This window comes from Tursiops truncatus, chromosome 2 (genome assembly GCF_011762595.2).
Source record: "Tursiops truncatus isolate mTurTru1 chromosome 2, mTurTru1.mat.Y, whole genome shotgun sequence".
Lineage (NCBI taxonomy): Eukaryota > Metazoa > Chordata > Mammalia > Artiodactyla > Delphinidae > Tursiops > Tursiops truncatus.
This window is the reverse complement of record NC_047035.1, coordinates 132,215,923-132,231,984: the sequence shown is the minus strand read 5'-3', so window position 1 is coordinate 132,231,984 and position 16,062 is coordinate 132,215,923.

The window sequence follows — 16,062 nt, the reverse complement described above, 5'->3', positions numbered from 1 at the left end:
TTACCCATGGGTCATGTAGAAAGCCATGTGCGGGTGAGGAGATGGTGCTGTCAAGACAAGAAAAAGAAAAGCCTATCCTCCTTTCATTTAATGCTTCTTATTGTGGAAACACTTGTACTGAAAACTGCTAAGAAACGAAAATGGCGGAGAGAGGCCTGGAGGTGGGGATAAGCCCAATCCCCAGATAAAACAGGGAAATGTCAACTACAGGATAAAGAAAGAAATAAGAAATTCCTGGGGTCGGGGGAGACCAACCTACATGTGGTTGGCTGGGATGAACCTCAGGGAAGCAGGAGTGGGATGAGGGAATTTTTCACAGTTAACAGTAGACCCTCTTGTGAGGGATGAAGTAGGGATTGGCTGGTTTGGTGCCTAGGACTTAGCAGTGGCTGGCAAGAAGGAAAGACCACTGATAGAACTTAAGTGGGGGGGTTCTTAGTCTTGGTCCAACATTTGGGGAAATTAAAAAAAAACCCAAACGCTCCTGGGCTTTACTCTAGACCAATGCTTCTTGAGCCCTACTCTGCATTAGAATTATTTGGGAATCTTAGTGAAATACAGATTCTGATTAATGAGGTCTCCAGTGGGGTCTGAAATTCTGTATGTCCACTGAGCTCCCTGGTGATGCTGGTACTGCTGGCTTGAGGACCATACTTTGAGTAGCAAGGGTCTAGAACAATTAAATCATAATCTCTTGGGGGTGGATCCTAGTCATGGATTTTTAAAAAGACTCCCCAGATTTATAGGGTTGAGACCCATCACCTTAGAGCCTAATAAAGGATGGGAGTTCAGGAACTTGCTGGCCACCATGATGAAAGTTCACACCACTGTGAAGATGTGACAGATGGTCTGAGAGGAATCACCGCCCCTGTGTGGAATTAGAAGGATCTCCAAGTTTGCCTGGGGGAGCCAGAGATAATTCATCATCGCAGGTGGCATTGGCCTCTCCTGGAGAAGAGGTTCACTGTGTGGTGTCTGGGTGCTCTCAGCAAATCCGTGTCAAGGATTTCTGTGGTCAACATGTCCCTTAGTGGTGGGAGACTGTTACAGATCTCCCCTCACTCTGGATCCTCCTAGTTACTATTGTTCTCCTTTTAGAGGGATACTTTTTGGACTTCAGAGACTTCTCTTTTACCCTCAGAATGACCCAGTCAGGTCTGGGTCAAATATATTTTTTACCTGATGGAAGATGGGACCATATCCAGAACTGTCAACCTAGAACTCAGTCTCAGATGAAGCAAAATTAAAAACACTTTGAGAGAAGAAGGAAGTAAACAGAATACAAAAAACGAAACTGTCATGGCTGGTTGGGGTCAGTTTGTAGCCCATCAAGTGTCCCCCTAAATTACATGGCGCATCATCCATTTCTGGGCTAGTGTTTGCCTTGTAAACGTATCGTTATTATTCGTTGAGCAATTTAAACTACTGGCTTGGAGATTATTCCTTTGATTACCTGCATGAGCCTAATGCTGCTCTTGCAGAAGCCAGAATTTACCCACCCTTCCTCCACCTTCTCGGACCCTATCATTCATTCTGATTTTGATTGCCCTGTCATTCTGTGACTTTGGATAATAGGCCATTATTCTACGAATTACCATTATATTTTATTAATAAGAGCCAGGAGAATTTATAGCAGTGAAGTGCTGAAAGATTTGCAAGTGCAGCCCTCATATCTGTTGTCAGGTGTAACTCCGTTGGCCAGTGATGGATGAGGACAGTGCATGCTCCCTCCCTGCCACCCACCCTTAGCAGCCAGGTGAGTACCAGCCAGACCCTGGATCTGGGGACTGTTGGCTGAGCCTGGCTCAGGGCCCCCCTGAAGGGACAAGAGTAGGAAGGGAGGGTGACACGGAGGACTTACTGTGAGTGGGGTGGCCAGTCACACCTGCAAATGGGGTCATGGTCAAAACTCCAAGCACGGGCTGACGAAGGAGAAAGCTATGCATATCTCACATGCAATATTTTTCATGATGTTTCCCCTGATGATCAAAGAAATATCTGCTTATCATAATAGACACGTTTGGAAAGTACTGAAAAGTGAAGAGGTAAAGAAATGTACCATGTAGAGGCATCCACAAAGCTCACATTTTGGCATATTTCCCTCTCATTATACATTCTTGTGCAGACTTTTCTTTCTATAGTTAAGCTCATTCTATCTACATAATTCTGTATACTCTTACTTCCTATGGCATTGCACTTACCCAAATTGTTCAAGAAAACTCTTCTTAAATATCATTTGACAGCTGCTTTAATGTACTACCATAGAGTTGAATCATGGCTTACTAATGCCTGGGCATATTTACCACCGATCAGGAGGGATCCTTTCTCCACTGATGGATTCCCCTACAAAGCACGGTGCTTGGGGAAATTCTATCAGTCACCTCGGTCATCCAACATTTTCTAGATCTGTGGCCAAACTCCCCTTGTAATTGTGAGTAAAATGGGAGTCATAATAATTAGTGGTGCAGAGTTGCTGTATCTCTGAAAAAAGATCATTGCTGTAAAGCATCTAGCATAACAGCAAGGGCTCTTGAAATCAGTCTAAATTAGTTGCACCAGAATTTCGAGTGTCTTTGCACTTGGTGTCCCTTCCATCTGGAATGCTTTCCCCCTAGAAACCTGTATAGGAACCTGCTTGGTTTCCTAGTCAGTAGGAATTTCCTACCCAGCTAATTTGCTCAAAGATGACAATGACAAGAAAGCCATTTCTTTTTTAGTGGAGAAAGGGACTCACGTGGGTTCCTTCAAGGGCCGTTATTCTGCATGGACACAGTGCTTTGACTACACAAAGGAGAGCAAAATAAGGCCATCCTTTTTTTAAACTGAGGTGTAGTTGATTTGCAATATTATATTAGTTTCAGGTGTACAACATAGTGATTCTATATATTTATAGATTATATTCCATTTAAAATTATTATAAAATATTGGCTATATTCCCTGTGCCATACAATATATCCTTGTAGCTTATTTGTTTTATACATGGTAGTTTGTACTTCTTCATTCCCTACCCCTATCTTGCCCCTCTTCTCTTCCCTCTTCCCTCTAGTAGCAACTAGTTTGTTCTTTATATCTGTGAGTTTGTTTCTATTTTGTTATATTCATTCCTTTGTTTTATGTGTTTCAATTCCACATATAAGTGATGACAAACAGTATTTGTCTTTCTCTGTCTGACTTATTTCACTAAGCATGATACCCTCTTGGTTCATCCATGTTGTTGCAAATGGCAGAATTTCGTTCTTTTTAATGGCTGAGTAGTATTCCATGGTTTGTGTGTGTGTATATATATATACACACACCACATCTTCTTTATCCAGTCATCTGTTGATGGACACATAGGTTGCGCTCATATCTTGGCAATTGTAATAGTGCTGCTATGAGTGTTGTGGTACATGTATCTTTTCGAATTATTGTTTTTGTTTTCTTCATGTATATACCCAGGAGTGGAATTGTTGGAACATATGGTAGTTCTGTTTTTAATTTTTTGAGGAACCTCCATACTGTTTTCCATAGTGGCTGCACCAGTTTACATTTCCACCAACATTGTACTAGGGTTCCCTTTTCTCCAAACCCTCACCAACATTTGTTATTTGTGTTCTTTTTGATGATAGCCATCCTGACAGGTGTGAGGTGATATCTCATTGTGGTTTTGATTTGCATTTCTCTGATGATTAGTGATGTTGAGCATCTTTTCATGTGCCTGTTTGCCATCTGTATGTCTTGATTGAGAAAATGTCTATTCAGGTTTTCTGCCCCCTTTTTAATCAGGTTGGGTTTGTTTGTTATTGAGTTATATGAGCTGTTTATATATTTTGTATATTAACCCCTTACCAATCATAGCATTTGCAAATATTTTCTCCCGTTCCATAGGTTGTCTTGTTGATGGTTTCCTTTACTGTGCAAAAGCTTTTAAGTTTAATTGGGTCTCAACTGTTTATTTTTGCTTTTGTTTCCTTTGCCTTAGGAGACAGATCCAAAAAAATATTGCTACGACTTATGTCAAGGAATGTTCTGCCTATGTTTTCTTCTAGGAGTTTTGTGGTTTCCAGTCTTACATTTAGGTCTTTAATCCTTTTTGAGTTTATTTTTGTATACGTTGTGAGAAAATTCTTCTGATTTCATAAAGTGAGGCCACCCTTTGTATGTTTCACGCAAAGCTCTTCTCTTCCCTCTCTTGGGCTCTCATTCCCTGACCTGCTCCTTCCGCTTTCCTTCTTCCTCACTCTTGATAACTGGGGCTACTTCCAGTATCTTTTACATTCTAAAATCGTCACAACTGATAAAGACCCTGGACCCAGGGTGTGTGGACTCAGGCTCAGTTTGGGCTGGATTCACATGGGAGGCGTGGAGCCCAGTGGTTGAGGGGATCTAAGTGGAGTCCAACAGACCTGGGCTCTCTTTTCTCTCCCACACAGCCTTGCATTTGTATAATGGGTACACTGAGAAAATGTGCCTCATATGTTGTTCTAAGGCTTGAATAAAATAAAGCAACTAAAGAGATTAACTCAATGTTGCTCATTGGAATTGTGGAATGAAAGAGAGTGAGTCCTGTTTTCAAATGGTGACATGAATTCCACTCCTTTTATTTTCTCAAAGATAAATCCATTGTGGAGGTTGCATTCTTTCTGTGATTCCTTTGTTCAGCAAACATGTATTGAGACCTTTTTTGGGATAAGCATTGTGCTAGGTGCTGGGGTACAAAGATGGTACCTCGTTCCTTTCATGGGACATCTTAGCAATTTTAATACAATGTAAATTAAGTTACATTTCTATGGTTATAGGTTTTTGGAGCAGAGTTAAATCTTACTATTTGTAGCTAACTAGGGAAGGCCCTGAATGATAGCATATTTCAAAATAATCAGTCTCATTACTTGACGTATTATAGGAAACTCGGTAAGTGCAGATTTGAATTCAATTGAACTTAATCTTCTTTAAATACATACTGTAATAGAAACTAGGTTAACAAGTGTTATCTAATAAAGAGATCCTTGGTGAGAACCAGTTAAGAATGACTATAATTAGTGATTGTTTGTCATTGCCAATTTAAATCCTTGGGTATTCCTAAAGTTCTTAGAAGTGCTTAAAAAGTATTTGCACTCTTAAGAGGCTTTAAAAACATTTTCACTACAATCTTGTTGACACAGTTAATTAACAGTTAGAATAATGGACAGAAATTCTTTCTTCCCAGGTTGTACTGGGGTAAAGCTCAGTCACAGCACAATTATTTCCAAAATTCTGTTGTGTGAAATGCAGACGAATGAGTGCTGGACGGGGTCTTAGCTCTGCTTGGTAATGAGCTGAAAAAACATTAACTCCAGGCATCTTCCCCATCCTCAGTCCAGCCCTACCTAATGGGTTTTGTTCAAAATGTTTCAGATTTCTCAGTTTTTTTCTACGGAACTCCTTCTACTTGTAATATCTGTGACACGGGAATCTCAATCCTGAAATGAGCCATTAACTACGGATTTTTTTTTTTTTTTTTTTGTGGCCACTGTTTCTGACAAGAAAGTCAGTATGCACGTCAGATCTGTGGTTTGGGACTTCAAAATACAAACAAACCTCACAGGATGAAGGTATTAATTTTCCGGGTGAAACCAGCTGTAAATGATACAAAATCTGTACCTTTTGTTTTCACAGGCCCAAATGTGCATTAAAGATATGTGCAGGCTTGTTCACGACAATTAGTTGGAATACACAGAAGGGGAGAAAAAAGTGGAGAAAAGGGGATTTTAAACAGATGGGGGTCTGGAAGTGTGGCTCTGGGAATCTTCTGGCAACCCCTGCTGCTGTAGGGAGGACCGCCCCTGCCCATTTTTCTCCAGGCAGGATTTCATGCTTGTCTCTTTTCTGGTGTGCTGGGATTGGAATGGGCCTGCCAGGCCCCTTTGCCACTTGGCTGCCAGTATATTTGGAGCCTTTGCCAGCCCCCCTGGGGAGATTGAGCTTGGCCACAGCTGGGATCTCTCTGTCAGCAGGGCCATGGGGAGAAAGGAGGCCCTTCTTAACGCTGGGACGAACACCAGATTCTAACAATGTGAACATAACCTTTGTATAAAAATTAAAAAAAAAAAAAGAAAGGAAAGAAAGAAAGATAGAAAGAAAAAAAGAAAGATAATAAAAGAAAAAAGACAGTTCTTAGGTTAAAGGTGGATTTGAATTCACTTTGGCTTTTCCCTGTCACTGAATGCACCCAGTGGCCAGGAGAGAGGGGAGCTGGGGCCGTGGTCCTCAAGGGCCTGGACCTGCAGCATCCGCGTCTGTGAACTTGACCCAAGCACAAATTCTTGGGACCCTCCCCAGACCTACTGCAGCAGACACTCTGGGGCTGAGGCCCAGTGATTTGTGTTTACCAAGCCCTCCAGGTGATACTGATGTAGCAGAAGTTTGCAAATTGCTGGCTTAGAAGAGTACTAACATCTGGCTTTGAGTATTTCTTTGTTACACTCCAACAGAGGGATCTTAGATTTAGCATCTCTGAGTCCTCATCTATAAGGTGGAGGTGATACTGACCATCCCTTTATTCAACAGATATGTACTGCAAAGCTACTGAGCCAGGACAGTGGAAAGGAAAACCAGGAAGGACTTGAGATCAGAGACCTTAAAGCCTGGTGGGGGAAACAGACATTTAGTGAATCATCAGAAAACAAAAGTATATCGACCAACTGCAGTGAGTGTTCTGGAGGAAAGAGTCACAGGCTCTGAGAGTTTGGAACAGGAACACCTGGCCTAGTTTGGGGACTTGAAGAAGATTCCCTGAGACAGTGACGTTTGAACTGTCAGCTGAAGGACGAGAAGGTTGAGAAGGATGTGGGTGAGGGAGGGAGTGGGGGCTCCAGGCCTGAGGAAGACCTCATGTGAAGCCCATGAGTGAGTGGGGAGAGCACCATCTGGCTAAGGAAAAGTGGTTCCCAAATTTGTCTGCACCCTAGATCACATGGGGAGCCTCAAAAAATACCGATGCCCGGGCCACACCTCTAGAGGTTGTGATTCAGTTAAATATTAAAAGAGCCCAGGTGATTCTAACATGGGACAAGTTTGAGAACCACTGAACTGAAAGGTGAGAGTGTACAGAGCCCAGGAGGGAAGAGGTATGCAGAGGAGATGAGGGGCCAGGTGAAGGGTGCAGGTCTTTCTCTTAAGTGCAGGGAGTGCTCAAGTAGGGCTGTAAGAGTGGGGGTGACCCGAGAAGATCTGTACTTGTAAAAGATGACTCTAGTGGCATGGGGAAGAAAATGAATTTGGGGGAGTGAGGTCAGTTGCAGGAGGAGGAGGAGATAAAGACAGAGATAAGATCATTGACCCATCTCAGCACAGAGGTCGAGGAGGTAGGGAATTCATGACGGCCCTTATTTCTGGCTTGCAGATGTGCAGAGGCTGGCTGGGGACCAGTTTTGGGGGAAATCATGAGTTTGGCTTTGGATGTATTGAATTCACTGCAAAGTGGCAGAAAAATGCCATAAACAGTGGCTTGAACAAGTGGGGGCTTTGTGTGTCATGTGTAACAAGAAGGCTTGATGTAGTGGGTCCAGGGCTGGAGTGGTGGCTCCAAGGTGCTTTGAAAAATGTAGACTCTTTGCATCTTTCCGCTCTGCCACTTTGGGCTTATGGTTGTGGCTTTGTGGTCCTAGGTGGTTGCTGTCCCTCCAGCTTCCCATCCCCATTGCAGGCAGGAAGAAGCAGGAAGGGGGCCGTGAGGGGTGTGTGTAGGAAACAGGAGCCTGTGTCAGGAATGTGCAAGCTTTCCCCCAGACCCTACGCTTGTGTCCTGCTGGCCATAACTGTGTGCACAGCCACCCTTACTGGGAAGGCAGTCTGGGGAGCATACTACACCCTAGACAAAACCAAGGTTCTGGTCATAAGGAATAAAGGGGAATGGATAGTGGGTAACTGGCACAGTGCATACACCTAAGATGCTTTTTACAGCCAAGGAGAGATGTTGCGTAGGTAGCCGAGTGGTAGCTCAGAGGCAGCAAGTGAGAAGCATTTCATGGTCATGATTATAGCAATAGCGTTGGGATCCTTTCCAGTGAAAAAGGGACATTTTCTTTGTGACTCCTGCTGTTACCCCACTGAAGAGTGTTCAAGTTAAAGAAATTTGTAATCTTGATCTAGGTCTTTCTCCTAAATCATATCAAGAATCATATGATCCTTGGGCTTATAAATGTCTGGGCAGCTGACAGGGCAACTTCAGTCTTACAGTAGAGGCTGTCATCAAAATAAATGTCTGGGTGTCTACTAGATGAGGCACTGCCTTAAATTCCTGAGCACTGTAAGCCTGTGCGTGTGTGTGTGTGTGTGTGTGTGTGTGTGTGTGTGTGCACGTGCACGTGCGTGCGTGCATGCTCACCTCTGGGTATATGGGATAGACTGCGAAAAATAGCCCCCAACTCCCCCCATCCTGGTATGCCTGTTGGTAATATGGCTTTGCTCATCTTCCTATCAAGGTGAGGAATCTATTTCTCCACTTCTTGAATCTGGCCTTGGCTGTGTGACGTTATCAAATGTGATGTAGGTGATATAGTTTTCTAAAACTTCGTTTTTAAATTGAATTGTAATTGATCTACAATATTATACTGATTTCATTATAGAGCTTCTGTGAATTGAGGCCTGCTCTCCTGTTGGAGGATCCTGGATCATGGCCACATGAATGGGTGTAGGCTAGCCTTCCAGGTGTTGAGTTTGCTCCTGTCACCCTAGCTGATATTGTGCCAACGCTAGACCCAGAAGTTGAGACCGTCCTAGACCACCCAGCTGTGGCTGAGCCAGCCCAGAAAGACCACCCAGAATCATGAGAAACAACAAATACTGTTTTAGTCACTAAGCTGGGTTTCTGGGGTAGCTTGTTACACAGCAAAAGCTAGGTGATACATGCATATCTCACAAATTTTTTCTTTCATTTTATTGTATATTATTTCTGGGAGGCGGTATTGAGTAAGAGCTATACATTTGGCTTTTAGGGGCTTGACTTACTGGGTTGAAAATCTGGTTTACACACTTCCTAGCTGTGAGACTTGTTAGCGCTGTGCCCCATTTCCCTCATGTGTTAGGTGGGAAAATAAGAGTCCGGACTTTGAAGTGTTGCTGGGAGGATTAAGCGAATGAACTGACAGTCCTCCACGTGTATCTGGCCTGTGGTCGACACTCAACAATGTTCTTTACCCTTGGGGCTGTGATAGGTGTTAGAGGTGGCATAGGATTTTACTGCTCAGTAGATGCTCATGATAATAGGAATTTTTGTGAGTCAGGGTTGGGTGTAAATCAGACTCTGCTGGGTTCCTTTCACACATTCACATTTTATTTGGGGGAAATAGGGTTTCATCAGGGAAATGAACGTCGAAGGCAGCTTATGAGGGGCATAAAGTGATAAAAGAGAAAGGAAGGCCTGGTTGGTAGTACCCAAAGGAATGTTCTCTTCTCCAGCTCCCTGGGAGCCAGCGGAAGACAGGATAATCCCAGCCAAACCTCCGCTCTGCACAGAGGAGGAGACGAGGCCCTGCAGGTTAAGCATCTTCCTGAGGCTGTCTCCCAGGGTCCATTCCCCCAGCCTGGCACACGCTGTCACCTTCCCCTCCGCCCCCCTGCTGAGCCATCATTCCTCAAGCAGGGCTCAGGGAGAGTGAATTGCAGCTTTTTCCCCTTAAATCGATAAAATCCACAAACCTCTTTAGACCATGAGGAATTATGCCAGAACCTGCAAGCAAGGCTGTGCCTCGTAGTGGGGCATGTCAATCAAACACTGCCAGTCTCCACAGTTGCCTTCCAAGTGACTCCTGGAGGTAGCTTCTGACAGGCTGAGGCTATGTGCGTGCATTCATTCTGCACCCCGTGGCCACGTGTGTGGCTTGCTCGAGGTTCCCGGCCTTGGTTCCCCCTCCTCCATTTTGCACACTGCCTTCACCTCTGTGTGGACCCGGAGTTCTGCTCTCCTGCCTGTCTCTCCTCTACCAGCAATCTGTCTGTCAGCTTAGTCAGGAATACAGGTCTCCAGCAACATCTCTTTGCTGGGTCCCTCTGACCGCCCCCGCTTTCTTCACCAGGGTCCTGGGTATTCCCTACTGTCCATACTACCCAGGGTACAGCCCAGTTTTACCATAAGTGCCTCCCCAGGCCTGTGCCCCGGCGTCTAGGGGCTGATGCCTGGTGTGAGTGAGCGTAGTGCCGCTTTGTGGCAATCTGACCCCGCTGACGAGGGCCACTTGGGGTGCCAACGATGGGTAGCCCCCTCTGTGCAGCCACTGGAGTTCCCTTGGGCTTGTCTTGCCTCCTGACGGGGGTCTTGTCTGCGTGTTTTTAATCACCAGCCCTTTCCCATCATTAGGAAGGACATTAAATCAGTCTGGCTGATTGCCAAGGAGATGTTGGCCCTTCCGGACTGAGGAGAGAGGGCCATTCTCTTTTCAAGTTGTCGATCTTGTCGTTTTCCTGGGGTACAGGACCAACTCTGAAAACAAGGACAAAACACAAACAGACAAAAACAACTGACACGTTGAGCTGACCAACGAAGCCCAGAAGATGGGAAGGGGTGGGGGTGGGGCAGGCTCATTAATAGCTCTTTTGTCTGTTGGGGGCTTTTAACACTCTAGCTTTGAACAAATAAAAAGTTTGCTTTCTAAGCATCAAACTCTAAATGGGCTCAGAAATTATAGAGGAATTTCTCTGGCCGTAATTAAGCTGTCCCGAGATTCAGCAGGCTTAAAGCCCTGAAGAATTTCAAGCTGATGTGTCAGACACATCCTGGGCTTGAGCCCAAGCAGAGGGCACTGACAGTTCATCAGGACCCCGTCCTTGAGAGCAGGTGGGTGCCCGCACTTGGTCTGGCCGCCTGGGCCCTGTTCTGCTGAGGCTGAGGCCAGGGCATGTGTGCATGTGCTGGGCTCTCCCCTGGTAGCCGGCCCGCCCCTTGCCATGTTCAGCCTTTCTACAGGTCTTGGCCTTTGCCCTGGTTCCTACTCTCTCCGTTGCTTAGTAACAGTGCTGACAACTGCCTGGATCTTATTCGCCCCTTATTTGAGGGCTGGATCCTCTTTCCCCATCCCCACTATCTGATGGTTGGACTTCCTTTTCAAGTGGGCTCCCAGACTGTACCCCCATGTCCACTTCCTGGTCCAGTTCCAAATCTTGAGTTTATTTGAGCCTCTTAGGTCAGTGTTTTTAGTCCTGGCTGCACAGGAGAGTCAGATGGAGGAAATGAAAAAAATACAAGGACCTGGTGCCTCCCAAGACCATTTAAGACAAACTCTCTGGGGATGGGAGCTGGGCTTCTGTATATTTTGAAAGCTCCCCTGTTGCTATAATATGCTGCCATGTTTGAGAACCACCACCTTAGATCAATAGTAAACAGCGTGTTTCCTCGAAGGTCATTCCGATTAAAATAGATATATATGGGAAGGCTTTGAAAAATGTTAACATAAACATAGAGCTAGTTTTGATTCCTGTGGGATCATTTATTCAGCAGTCATTGCCTCGCATGTGCCCAGCCAAACTCTAAAGACACAGAGGTGAACAGAATAGATGCAGTTATAACTCCGGTAGTTTCCAGTCTGGAGGTGGAGACCTAGGTAAGAAAAATTACCCAAATATATAATTAAAGACTGTGATAAGTGGCAAAGATGAAGCGTATAAGGTGCTAAGGGAGCAGTTCCACTCTGGAGGGTTGGGCAATTATGGAGTAGGGTCAGGGGTCATTGTCAGGGAAATATTCTCCCCGGGAAGGACACTTGTATGGGAATCAGAGAGAAGAATGGGAGCTCTCAGGTAGAGAAAGGAGAGAGTGAGAACAGGGTCTGCAAACATCTGAGGGAGAGGGACCCTTCTTTGCAGGTCTGTTGGAGGGCCCACAGGGCAGCAGTCAGGAAAGCAAAAGGGGATGAGGCCTGAGAGGAAGCCGGGGCCAGGCTCCCCAGGCCCCGCCTGATCCCATCTTCAGCTATGATAGAAGGATTTTTGAAGGAGTGATGTGATCAGATGTGCTTCCTGGAAAGCTCACTCTGGCCGGAATAGGTAAAGGAGGAGATGCAGAGGAACCAGCCTGGGGGCAAGAGAGGATGGTGTTCTAGATCAGAGCCGGAGGAGGAACTTAAAAGCTCTGTAGGGCCTCCCATAGACTCACAATGTGGAACTGGACCAGGGAGTGGCAGTGGTGTCAGTAAGGACTCCCTGGGTGCTGAATCCTGGTTGGCTGGGTGCTGGTGCCACTCACTGAGCGAGGGGACCATAGGTAGGGGAGCAGCAGGGCTGAGGTGGCAGAGTGTAGGCGTGAGCGCGTGTGTGTCTGTGTCTGAGGTATGTGTATGTTAATGACGAGCCCAGTTTGTGGTCACTTGAATAGAAGAAAGTGAGAAAAAGAGAATTTTTCCCTTGATTCGCCATCAAAGGTGGTAACTGGCCATATTAGAGAGGAATGAGACAGTTTCTAGTCTTTTGTCTCTTGCTGTCGTGTAGCTTTTGACCGAGCTTCCCTTGCATTATCCATTCTGTCTCTTACACACCCCAGAGGCAAGTATGGTTGTCACAGTTTTCAGAGGGAAACTGCGACTCAGAGAGGTAAAGGGCCTTGTGCACGATGGCAGACAGGACCAGGATCCCGGTGAGCATTCGTGCCCTCCTTCTCTAGCATCTGCTGAGGGCTGAGCCTGTGCTGGGGCACATTTCTAGGTGCCAGAGGGCACTGAGCTGACCCTGGGGTGAAGGTAGGATGCGTGCCATTCCTTCTCTCCACGCCGGCAGGTTCTCTTCTCCCTGGGGTGGGACAGAGCAGACCCAGCTGAGCTGAAACGTGCAGAGCAGTCCCAGGGCTGCCACCAGGTGTGTGTGTGGCGTGTTTTGGCGGCTGCCAACCTGCCGTGTGCAGGTCTGATGCCCTGCCGCCACCCTCCCAGGTTCCAGCCCTGGCCAGTGAGGGCTTGGCCACTCATTCCCATTCTAAGGAGACTTGCCTCCTCTCTGGAGGGCACTGCCTGGAAGCATTTGTCTCTTTCTGCTGTGTGTGAACTGAAAGGCAAGATACAGATGCACCTGAAAGCCTGGTCATCCACCTTCGAGCTCAAGGTCCCCAGCTGTCCTCAGCTGACTTGGGCAGCTGGCTTCTAGGCTACTGTCCTTGGCCTTGGCCCTGTCCTTCTCATAGTCTAATTCCTTCCTCTTTGCTGTCAGGCCACAACCCCCAGGCAAAGTCCAACAGTGAGTAGGTTTCACTGATGCTTAGATTGAGTGTCTAAACTGGTTGTCATGAAGGGGCCAGATGACCACACGGTTGAGTCTTCCAGTGCTGAGAACAAGTAAGTCAGAAACATGCTCCCTGAGGGCACCTTCTAGTGTCCTGAGGTCTAGTCCTTCTCCAAGGGACCAAAGGTCTTAGGATCATGGGGCTGACGTTAGGCTATGGCAGTGATGGTGTCAGGTTCCCTAGTACCTCTGAATGCCCTTTCCATTCCTGATTTCTGGAATGCCTCCTGGCAAGGGTCTTTCTCCCTCATCTTTTGTCAGATGGCCTGAGGAATTCACTCTCTCCCTGTCCCTCTATCCCCAGTCTTAGTAAGGCTCTTGGAGGTCTGTATAGGGGGTCTCTTGATGCCTCTTTTCTAGGTTTCTGTTAGGCTGCACCCCACATGCCTACAGGACCTGCGCTTGCCCAACTTCAAGACAGAAGAAAGAGCTGGGAGCCAGCAACGGAGATATCAATGGTTTAATGGTTGTTGGAGCTTACACATCTGAAGCAAGGTCCTGGAGTGACACCCCACCGTGTGTGGTGGATGGCAGGCTGGACATGGTGGCAGTCTTTGCTCCTGTGGGTGGCGGAGGGGGAGGTTACCAGTTATAATAGGGGGAATTGAGGTCAGGTTAGCTCGCTGGTTACCAGGGAAACCAGTAGAGGGGCACACCCCTCACCACCCCTTTGATAAGCATAGTGGAGAGTTCTGATCTAAAGCTAGAACAATTATTAGCTGAAGCCTTGGGACAGGCATGTAGGAAGGTCAGTTAGGTGGGTAGTTGTAGGTGAAGCAGGCACTGATCAAGCAGGGGATGTACAGAGAGCAAGAGAACAGCCATCCTGAGTGGCCTGACCACCATATTTTCATCCTTTTATTCTAATTAATTAATTAATTATTGTTATTTTTAATTTTTAAAATTAATTGAAGTATAGCTGATGTGCCACATTTTAGTCTTTATTCCAGGCACTTTGCTCCCCAAATAGATATAAACCTCACAAGTTGGGGCGATTATAGGATCTGACTTTGCAAGAATGCCTTAGCCAGGCCCAGGCAGTGGTTAGAAGTCTTAGAATGGAAGTAGGGGAATTAAGAAAGGGGGTATTCAACCTGTGACATTTTTCAGTGTGGGAAGTGGAAGCACAGAAAGGGGACTTGTGTGACCCAAGACCCCACAGCCAGTACGTGATGGAGCCCATTCTCCTCCACCCTGGCCCCCTGCATGCCAAGGGCCTGTAGTTTGTCATGACAACTTGCCGCGAAGGGGTATACATACACGCTAACCACTGTCATCATATGTAATGACCATGTGATGTTGGCCTCAGCCCAGCTCAGAGAGGCAGGCAGGCAGATCCCGGATGGATGGGTGAGAGCTGATGCAGTGCCTGCATGAATTCAGTTCTTCCTCACGACTGCCTGGGAGGGAGGCGTGACAGACCAGGAGGCTCGGCACAGAGAACGAGGATTCGGACCCACACAGTCTGACTCTGACAAGATGTTCTTCTAATTTGATGCCGTCTCTGAGTCAAGACAGCCGGTGTTCCAGAACCTGGAGAACCTGGGGTCCCAGGACACTGCAAGAGGTTCTCTCGTTGGCAAAGGCTTACGGACAGGAAGAAACACGTGAGACACTTGCTCATTTTTCTGATGATGTTACACCAAATGTAGATGCATTGTGCTCTGAGCAAAATAATCCTCCCTGTCAGACAGGGACTCGCTAGCTGATAGAGGAAACCACCTTCCCTCCTGGAGGTTCCCTGTCGTGGGCTCAGCCTTGTAATCCTGCCCTGCCCAGTAATTTGGATGAACAGCTGTAATGATGACAACCAAGCCAGTTGTATCCACAGCGAGAGTCCTAGGAGGCAAACTATCATTATATAAATTAAACTCTGAGGGGGACTCGAGTCTGACAACCTGATGTTCTCGGCCACAGAAAGCAGTGCTGCTAGTGGCTCTTTTTGCTAAGGGTGTGGCTTGCAGCAAAGTGCCTCGTGGCCAATGTCAGGTGATTCCTAAAACAGTGCTCTTTGCTAAAACCTACTCAGAGAGTTCATTGTATCTCAGGATGGTGGTGTTTGGGAGGGCTGCTTCTAGAAACTTCTGAGAGTTCCCATGTTTGTGAAGGAAGGCTCAAGTTTTCTCCTAAATTACGTCCCCATCAAGAAGCATATAGTTCTTGCACTTTTTTACACCTTAATCACTCCAACTTTCCCATGAGGTGCCTGTGTGTGTTTCCCACTTCGTGGCACATTTCTATAAAGTGATTTTTAAAAAATGGCTTGTATGTTCCTTCACAAGAGTTCCGGCTACCTCAGGACCGGAGGAGACCTGGGACGCTGAGGGCAGCTTGGTGGCCTTACCAGCTAAGAGCCTCCCTCCTGCTCTTGAGGCTCCCACAGGGCTCATTCCAAATCAGCACCTCAGCAAAATTACAAATACCAGCCAGAAACAAGGGTTGAATTTGGGCTTCGCGGTCAGGCAGGCTTCCAGTTAAATCTAGGCTTTGCCTTGTTGCTTATGTAGCCGTATGTGCTTGACCTAACCACTGGGATGCCTGGACAGTGAACTCCCTGTAGCACAAAGGACTTGGCCAAACACCACGGCTAGGAAGCTTTGGCTTCCATCTGCACTAGGTCACCTCAAGGTGATCCAGCCCTTGGGCTGAGTTCTTGCTCAAAAAAGCGCAGTGCTGTCAAATTGGAAAATGCACATTACCCCAACCCACTTGCCAAACCATTTCCAGTAATTCTCCACTCACCCCCTTCTGTAATTGCTCCTTTTCCCTATAGCGCACCTAGTCCCTTTTTTCTAGTCCCTCTTTTCATTTCCCATAACTCCCTCTTTTGGTTCCCTCCCT